Here is a 9,383-nt window from a genome sequence, read left to right as displayed (position 1 = left end):
AAGACAATCTCCTGCAGTTCAAACCGAGCATCAGTATGGGGAAGAAGGGGGATTTGAGTGACTTTGAACGTGGCATGATTGTTGGTGCCAGAAGGGCTGGTCTGAGTATTTCAGAAACTGCTCATCTACTGGGATTTTCACTCACAACCATCTCTAGGGTTTACAGAGAATGGTCCGAAAAAGAAAAAACATCCAGTGAGCGGCAGTTCTGTGGGCGGAAATGCCTTGTTGATGCCAGAGGTCAGAGGAGAATGGCCAGACTGGTTCGAGCTGATAGAAGGGCAACAGTGACTCAAATAACCACCCGTTACAACCAAGGTGGGCAGAAGAGCATCTCTGAACGCACAGTACGTCGAACTTTGAGGCAGATGGGCTACAGCAGCAGAAGACCACACCGGGTGCCACTCCTTTCAGCTAAGAACAGGAAACTGAGGCTAAAATTTGCACAAGCTCATCGAAATTGGACAATAGAAGATTGGAAAAACGTTGCCTGGTCTGATGAGTCTCGATTTCTGCTGCGACATTCGGATGGTAGGGTCAGAATTTGGCGTCTACGACATGAAAGCATGGATCCATCCTGCCTTGTATCAACGGTTCAGGCTGGTGGTGTTGGTGTAATGGTGTGGGAAATATTTTCTTGGCACTCTTTGGGCCCCTTGGTACCAATTGAGCATCGTTGCAACGCCACAGCCTACCTGAGTATTGTTGCTGACCATGTCCATCCCTTTATGACCACAATGTACCCAACTTCTGATGGCTACTTTCAGCAGGATAATGCGCCATGTCATAAAGCTGGAATCATCTCAGACTGGTTTCTTGAACATGACAATGAGTTCACTGTACTCAAATGGCCTCCACAGTCACCAGATCTCAATCCAATAGAGCATCTTTGGGATGTGGTGGAACGGGAGATTCGCATCATGGATGTGCAGCCGACAAATCTGCGGCAACTGTGTGATGCCATCATGTCAATATGGACCAAACTCCCTGAGGAATGCTTCCAGCACCTTGTTGAATCTATGCCACCAAGAATTGAGGCAGTTCTGAAGGCAAAAGGGGGTCCAACCCGTTACTAGCATGGGGTACCTAATAAAGTGGCCGGTGAGTGTATGTATTCACAACCCCTTTGCCTTATACCCCTAAATAATATTGTGTTCAACGTTCAGAGGAGACAAGAGGGCCAGGAAAAGACAAAGGGCTGCAGCAACATGAAGCTCTGTAGGGAGAATCTGGCATTGATCCCAATGCTATTCTTCAGCAAGGACTGGTGGTATGTCAATTGACGATTCCCCTGCGTCTCCTCACTGTCCCCTACTAGGCAGAAATGCATACTTGTTCAGTGCTCATATCCAGCACATAGCCCTACCAGAGAACCAGCGTGAAAGCTCAAACAATACATGTAGACAAAGTTTACCAACTTTCTTTTGCAACAGCACTCTGATTCAAAAAATATTTCTGTATTCAAGAATATATGCTTATACACAAATAAACATCCATCTTGAGATGTGTGTCTATATATATATATATATATATATATATATCCTGTGACAGAATGGCGACCTGTCCAGGGTTTACCCTGCCTCTTACCTATTAAATGCCAGAGATAGGCACTGACCCTACCACAACCCTGACAAGGACTGAGCGGTAGTACATTTATTTACTTATATAAATATATATATATATTTATAGATACAGACTTATTAGCTAGAGTTAGCTTTTATAAAAGTTTCCACAGAAAATTATTCTGTCTTTAGATGTCCAAAGTTAGTAGGTAAACACTTAGAGCTGTTGCTCAACTATTTTTTGGGGGCCAAAAGTTGTACTGAATCAGAAGATTTTATCGTCAGGGAGCGTGCTGAAAGGCAAGCTAATAAAGTTATACACTGAATACATAGAAAAACATCTTAGCTATATAATACTCTCATCCAGGTTTCTGGGGACCCACATCTCAGCGGACATGTCCTGGTCAACTAACACCTCCTGCCTGGTCAAGAAGGCTCACCAGCGCCTCTTCTTCCTGACGACACTGACGAAGAATCAGCTCCCCCCAACTATCCTGCGGAACTTCTATCGCTGTGCAATAGAAAGCATCCTAACCAACTGTGTAACAGTGTGGTACGGAAGCTTTTCTGTTGCAGAGTACAAGGCACTGCAGCGGGTGGCGAAAGCCGCCCAGCACATCACTGAAACTTCACTACTCACCATTGAGCACATCCAGGAGAAACGCTGCCTACATCGAGCCCGAAGCATTCTTAAGGACTCATCCCACCCAGCCCAAAGACTGTTTTCTCGCCTGCCCTTCGGCAGGTGTTTCAGGTGCCTCCGGACCAGAACTAGCAGAATAAAGAACAGCTTTATCCCAAGAGCTGTCTCTTTACTGAACTCTAACCCTCACGGATAGACTCTACTCTCCTTCCTCACACCAACCACCATTTTGCTATTCTGTTTTTTTAGAAGACTGTAATGTTCACCTGCACTCCTGACTGTTACTATTGCATCTTGCACTACTCACTTTGACTGATAATTGATTTGCACTGCCGACTGTTTATTCACATTACCAATTGTTTACATATACATCTGCAATAACGTAATTTAACTGTAATATGCAATTACCTCCCATTGCACTTTAATCTAGATAGCTTCTGTCCAAACTTTATTTATTCATTTTATAGTAAAACCCATCTGTATATAATGCTATTGTAGATAACTGTAAAAACTTTTTTTTAATAGTAATATCCACCTGTATATTATATTCGGTACATATCCAGCTGTAAATTTAGTTCATAACACTAGTGATCTATATATATTATATTCACTATTTATAATAGTATTCATCTCTATACTCATTCAGTAGAAATACCCATGTCCTGTATTTATGGAACCATTATTTATCCCTCACTTGCTGCTATTGCACTTCTGGTTAGACCTAAACTGCATTTCGTTGCCTTGTACCTGTACCTGTGTAATGACAAAGTTGAATCTAATCTAATCCAGCAATGATAAATCCTCTCTTAAATACACTGTTTTATAACTCGTCAGTGATTTGTTTATTACAAATCAGTAAACATAATATATAGCAGAAGCTGCAATGTAGTTCTACAAAATGTAACTTTTGTAAAGGTTATACGTATTTAAATGTCAAGTTGTTTAAACCCATTTCGGACTTTCTGGTTTTAAAATCAAACAATTTTGAAAATCCTGCATAATTTTCCAGCAGCTTTAAAGCTGGCCAATAACAGAAAAAAACGATAATAAATAGGTTTTTATTTATTTATGGCAAACTGTTAAAATATCAGCTGGTTCAAACACATTTTGCAAAGCACTCCAGTGCTGATCAATAAAGGACACAGAGAAGCATTAAAAAGGAAGGAAGTAATATTATAAACACTGCTGTGCAGATTAGCAAACAGCTGCAATACAAACCTTGTTTAGGCAGAACTTCTCTCAGTGTTGACTTGACCTCAGGCATCGTTTCGTCAGGGAGCGTGCTGAAAGGCAAACTAATAAAGTTATACATTGAATACCTAGAAAAACATCTTAGCTCATCCAGCAATGATAAATCCTCTCTTAAATACATTGTTTTATAACCTGTCCATGATTGTTTTATTACAAATAAGTAAACATAATATATAGGAGACGCTGCAAGTAGTTCTACAAAGTGTAACATTTGTAAAGGTTATACGTATTTAAATGTCAAGTTGTTTAAACCCAATTCGTACGTTAACTGTTGCTAATTAGCACAGAGCTAACCCCGCGGAGCATGTTAGCATACGTGTTTTCTTATGTCTACATTCATAAACAATCACTTCCTTTAAAATAAACTTCTGTCAAGATTTTCCTAAGCGCCTTAACTAAAACAGAAAACATTATTTGCACACATGTTTGGTCGATCCTACCTTTAAGCTCCGGGATAAAGAAGAGTCACGTGACCTTCTTCTTCTTCTTATGGGGTTTTATGGCGGTTGGCAGGCTTGTGAATTGTGCATTACCGCCACCAACTGATATGGAGTAAAGCAAGAAAACAGAAAACGATTGGCAAACAACAGATAGATGAATTTCCGCCATCTACTGGAATGGAGTGTGGACCAGAATAACTCTCAGGATTTAAATTCTATTATATAAATGCGTTATTTTTAGTTATCGAAATACTATACTGTAAATATTACTATCTGAATAACTTCTGAATAATTGAAATAAATCTAATTTAACTTTTACTTTACTCAAAATTTGAAAGAATTGCTGTCTCTCCTCATATTTATTACAGTATAATATCACGTGCTCAACTGTTTCATCTACCCCACAATATTCACATTTGCCATTCCTATGTTTCCCTTAGATAAACAGAGTACCATTTAATCCGGTATGACCAAACCTCAATCGAGAAATGATTGTTTCTTCTCTTCTTGTTCTTTCTGTTCTTCTCATTTCTTAACGTGAATTTTCTTTTGAATTTTATAAAACCAACGTCCTTTCCTTTCTCCCATTCCTTTTGCCATTTATCCTTTATTTTCTGTTTAATTAACATTTTAACTTCAGATTTGCTAAAATTAACAAATAAATCCACTGACACATTTTTAGCAGCTTCTTTTGCTGCCTTATCTACTTGTTAATTTCCTTTAATTCCATAATGTGCCGGTATCCATACAAAATTTATAACTAAACCCATCATATTTATTCTATACAGTGTCTGTTGAATTTCTATTAAAATATCTGGCCTGCTTTCTGAGTGACTATACTGCAAACTAATTAAAGATGAACTAGAATCTGAACATATGACTGATTTTAATGGCTTAACTTCTTCCACCCATTGAACAGCTAATAATATTGCAATCATTTCTCCCGTATAAAATGAAAGTCCATCACTTATTCTTTTCCTAATTTTAACATTAAATTCTGGTACGATAAAGGCTACTCCTATTTGATTTGTTGTATTTTTAGAGGCATCTGTATACATTTTTACATACTTATAATATTTATTAATATAATCCTGTACTATATATGAGTTTAATATGAATTCCTTATCCTTTCTTCTTTCCAACAAAGTAAAATCTACCCTAGCATCTGTAATTATCAATGGTTGTATAACTGATAATGGAACTGTTTGGCTTATACTAATCTGATTTATTTTGAATTCTGTTATTTTTTCCTGCACAGTCCAACAAAAACTTCTAATATCTCTTACTTTTTTTCCCAACAGGGTTTTATTACTTGCAGAGTTGGGTGATCCTTTCTATTACCTTTTAAATTAGCCCAATAATTTAATGTTAATTGCTCTCTTCTTTCTCCCATTTCTACTAAAAATGCTGCTGTTGGAGTAGTTTTAATTGCTCCTGTACATAATCTCAATGCTTGATATTGAATCCGATCCAGTTTTTGTAGATTTGTCTCTGCTGCTGAATTATACACAATACTTCCATAGTCTATCACCGATCTAATTAATCCTGTATATATATTCTTTAGTGCTACTCTATCTGCTCCCCACTCCCTACCAATTAAGCATCACATAATATTTATTACTTTCTTGCATTTGTCTAAGATTTTTTTAATGTGTATATTCCATGTTATTCTTTCGTCAAACCAAACCCCTAAAAATTTAAATTGCCTCACTCTTTCTATTTCTTGATTATACAATTTTAATTTACCATCATTAATTTTCTTCCTTGAAAAGGACATTGTTTTAGTCTTATCCACTGAGAATTTAAATCCCCATTTTAATGACCATTCTTCAACTTTAACAATTGCTTGTTGCATCTTTTTAGTAATAAATTCCAAATTCCTCCCTCTCTTCCACATTGCTCCATCAGCAAAAAGAGAAAAACCCATTCCATTATCTATATTTTGAAACACATCATCTATCATTATCGAAAATAATAAAGGACTTATTATACTTCCCTGTGGAGTACCATTTTCAGCAATATATTTCTCAGAATGATATTTACCTATTTGAACTTGTATTTGTCTTTCAGTTAGAAAATCTTTGATCCACCAATACATCCTACCTATAATACCCATCTTTATCATTTTTATTAATAAACCTTCTTTCCACAACATATCATATGCCTTTTCAATATCAAAAAACACTGCTACAATACTTTCTTTACTAATTTGAGCTTTTCTGATTTCAAATTCCAAACTCAAAACTGCATCCATATAGTCACGTGACCTTCTTTGGTTTATCGCATTAACGCTGTGCTATAGCGACACCCACCGGCGGCTCAGAGAAATTAGGACAAGACCACAGTTGTTGCAAAGGCGTGTTTGTACTTTGTCACTATCCAGAGAACATTAGATCCATTAAACGTCACTAAATTTTACCCCCGTGAAAAGGTTTAGGATAAATTAGGAAAAAAATATATTAATAGTTATTCTACAATCTGTACTGCTACAAAAACTAACACTATTACTATTAAGAGGAAAATACTGATTTGTTCTGCTAGTTTTAATCTAGATGTTTTGTGTCAAAGGGTGAGCAGAGCGAGGGTGTGTTATCTTAGACTTAACGCATAGAGATTAGTGTTGCATCATCCCTGAAACTGGTTTTCACTGATAAGTCTCAATTTCGTGCTTGTCTGTCAGAGCAGGATTGTGCAAGAAGCATTCAGTCCAGGTTCTGCCAGACAATCACTGCAGCTCTTATTAGTAGCTCTAAAAGGTTTGTCCTTCTGATAAATGCTTCAGCTGCTGTGTCTGTCGGACACTGGTCCTGTGTATCACTTTTAATATGCTGAATAATATTTGCTCTTTAAACATTTCTCTGATGATTCAATATGAACTCTAAAAGTTTTCACAATCAGTTAATATTTTTCTTCTTTCACTTTTTTCTTTAGAATCAACAATTTAAATCATATAAACTTACCCCAAATACTAGTAGTAAAGTATTCATTACTAATACTTCATATAATGTAACTACTGTAAGACAAATACACATTTCATAAGTTCTTTTCAGATAGATTTAGGAATATTGTTTGAGTCTTCGGGCTCAATTTATAAATTGGACTATGACACTTAGACTCAAGCAGTTAAGGGGTGGAAACATCATCTTAGACAAAAATTTGGTTTCCGTCTGTCCATTGACACCGACCACCCCTGTATATATATATATTTATTTATATACAGGGGCGGAGCTAGATGGGGGGCCACGGGGGTGGGCCAACGGGGCCAACCTCTTACCTGACAAAAAAAGCACTGTGGTTAATTATGCACATATATACTAACATTAAAGATGATAAGTATAGAATTCATCCTCTTGGTCTTATATTGGGTACAGAGAAAATTAGGTCTCTGCAAGTCATCTAGGACTCTTCACTAATATCAGTGATAAATAACTACTTTAATAATTAGTAATCCATTTGATGTAGATATTAGAACATGTAAATATTAATTTGCAGAATGATTATTAATAAAAATACGTAAGTAATGACAATGAATAAGATATCCACCCCAGAACTCAAAACTGAAAGAATTTTGTCCACTACACCTTTAATTTAGACAGCATGGATGTTTAAATATATGCATCTATTTGTTAGCAAAGGCGGAAGGAAAATATACTTTGTCTTTATGTAGAAAATATGGATGTTGTGCTTGTTCCTTTTCCTTTTAGAACAGTGTAGATTGACCCTGATGTTCTGGCACCTATCCGCTTTTAGCCACCATTGGTTATTGCCTGGCCACCCTTAGTAAATTTTCTGGCTGCACCTTTGTATATACATCATTAGAAACATGTTTTAAAAATGTTGGCTCTACAGCCATTTCACTACAATCCTTGACTGCTAACCTTTTTCATTATCAGATAAATCATGTGCTATGACATGGCTCATGTATTTTACCATTTTCATAACATTGCACACTTGATGTACTATCTGAAGCGGAAGTTTATCATCTCTTCCTACTAAAATTGTGGAATTTATAACAACGCACATTTTGTTAAACAGGATGCCACACTAGATAGCATCACCAGCAGAAGAAGGAGAGAATGATTAAGGCATTAGGATAGGATGCACAATCCAGAAGACAATCATGCATTGAGCATTGATTCATAGAAAGATCATCTGAATTCAAATGAACAAGAGCAGAGAGTGTTCCACCATATTGGATACTTAAAAACATACAGATAACATAAAATAATGGCTTAAAAATGCTCCCTATAGCAAATAACATTTTACCTATTTTTTACACACATTTATAGATCAGCCCTGTGTTCATTTTGAAAGTGAGCTGAAAAGGTTGCTGTCACTAGGTGATCCTGAACACTTGATAAGAATGTGTTCCAACTAAAGAGTAAACACCCCAAAGCAACAGGTTTGAAGCTCTCCATGGTGTACATCTTATCAGTCACATTCACTAACAATTGCAATAAAATAACCTATAACATTGGAACAGGTCATTTTAGAGTCTCTATACTCCAGTTAACGATGAACTGATTACTAAACTAGTTTATGATTATTTCAATAATCGATTAATCACGATAAATCCGATTCATCATTTCAGCCCTAGAATCAGGTGATGTCAAACGACTTCAAAGTCTGTTTATTTGAGAGAGTAAATGATATCTGATTTGGCCACATGCTTTATCTGATATCTGTTTATACCTCTTCAGTTCAACCCAAAAGTTTGTTTTTTACTCTTTGCATCATTAAAGATATTAGAATAGTGTTTTTCTTATCAAAATACTTAATAGCACTATATGTGGCTCCATGACACCATGAGAAACCCCCTGAGAGAAGCATCCATGTTAGTTTCTGATTGATACTGAGACTACCTAATAACTTCTGTCTGATATGAGAGAGCACCTCACCCTATCTGTAAGGATAAGTACAGTTAACCTGTAAATGCTGGAATGAAAGCCTGACTGCTCGCCTTGTGCTGAGCCTTCCATAGAATCAGCTCTCGGTGTCAGCTGGGTCTTTTTCCAGACACAAAATCTTGTTTGAATAAAAACATTCTGTTTTTTTTTTTTTGTTTTTTTTTAGTCAACAACAGGTAAGTAGAAATTCTAACCTTGGTAGGATATATAACATATTGACTAATCAAATAATTTTCCATCAAGGCATGTTGTCTAAGGAAATAAAAACTTCATATTAAGGTGTGGATTTTACAAGGCAACATCTGTTCCTCGTCTAAATTATATTTTGAAGGGATGCAGTGCTGTTGAAATTGCCAATACGTTGGAGCATTGTCACAGAACCAGCAAATGTTTTGTTGCAAATAATCAACAGGTTTCAAGGAATATTTTGCATAAAAAAAGAAAAAAAACAAAAACTCAGAGAAACCCTTTCTTCCATTGTGCTTAAACTCGAAGGACCTTGAAGGACAAGGTGTCCAGTCCTCTGAGACTTGGCTTAATAAGGCTTAAACTTGACCACTGCTCATCAAGGCAAGCAGAA

Source organism: Cyprinodon tularosa, unplaced genomic scaffold (assembly GCF_016077235.1).
Source record: "Cyprinodon tularosa strain WSP-4 unplaced genomic scaffold, ASM1607723v1 ctg108, whole genome shotgun sequence".
In the NCBI taxonomy this organism is placed as follows: domain Eukaryota; kingdom Metazoa; phylum Chordata; class Actinopteri; order Cyprinodontiformes; family Cyprinodontidae; genus Cyprinodon; species Cyprinodon tularosa.
The sequence above is the reverse complement of the archived record's forward strand: the minus strand, read 5'-3'. Positions refer to the sequence as shown.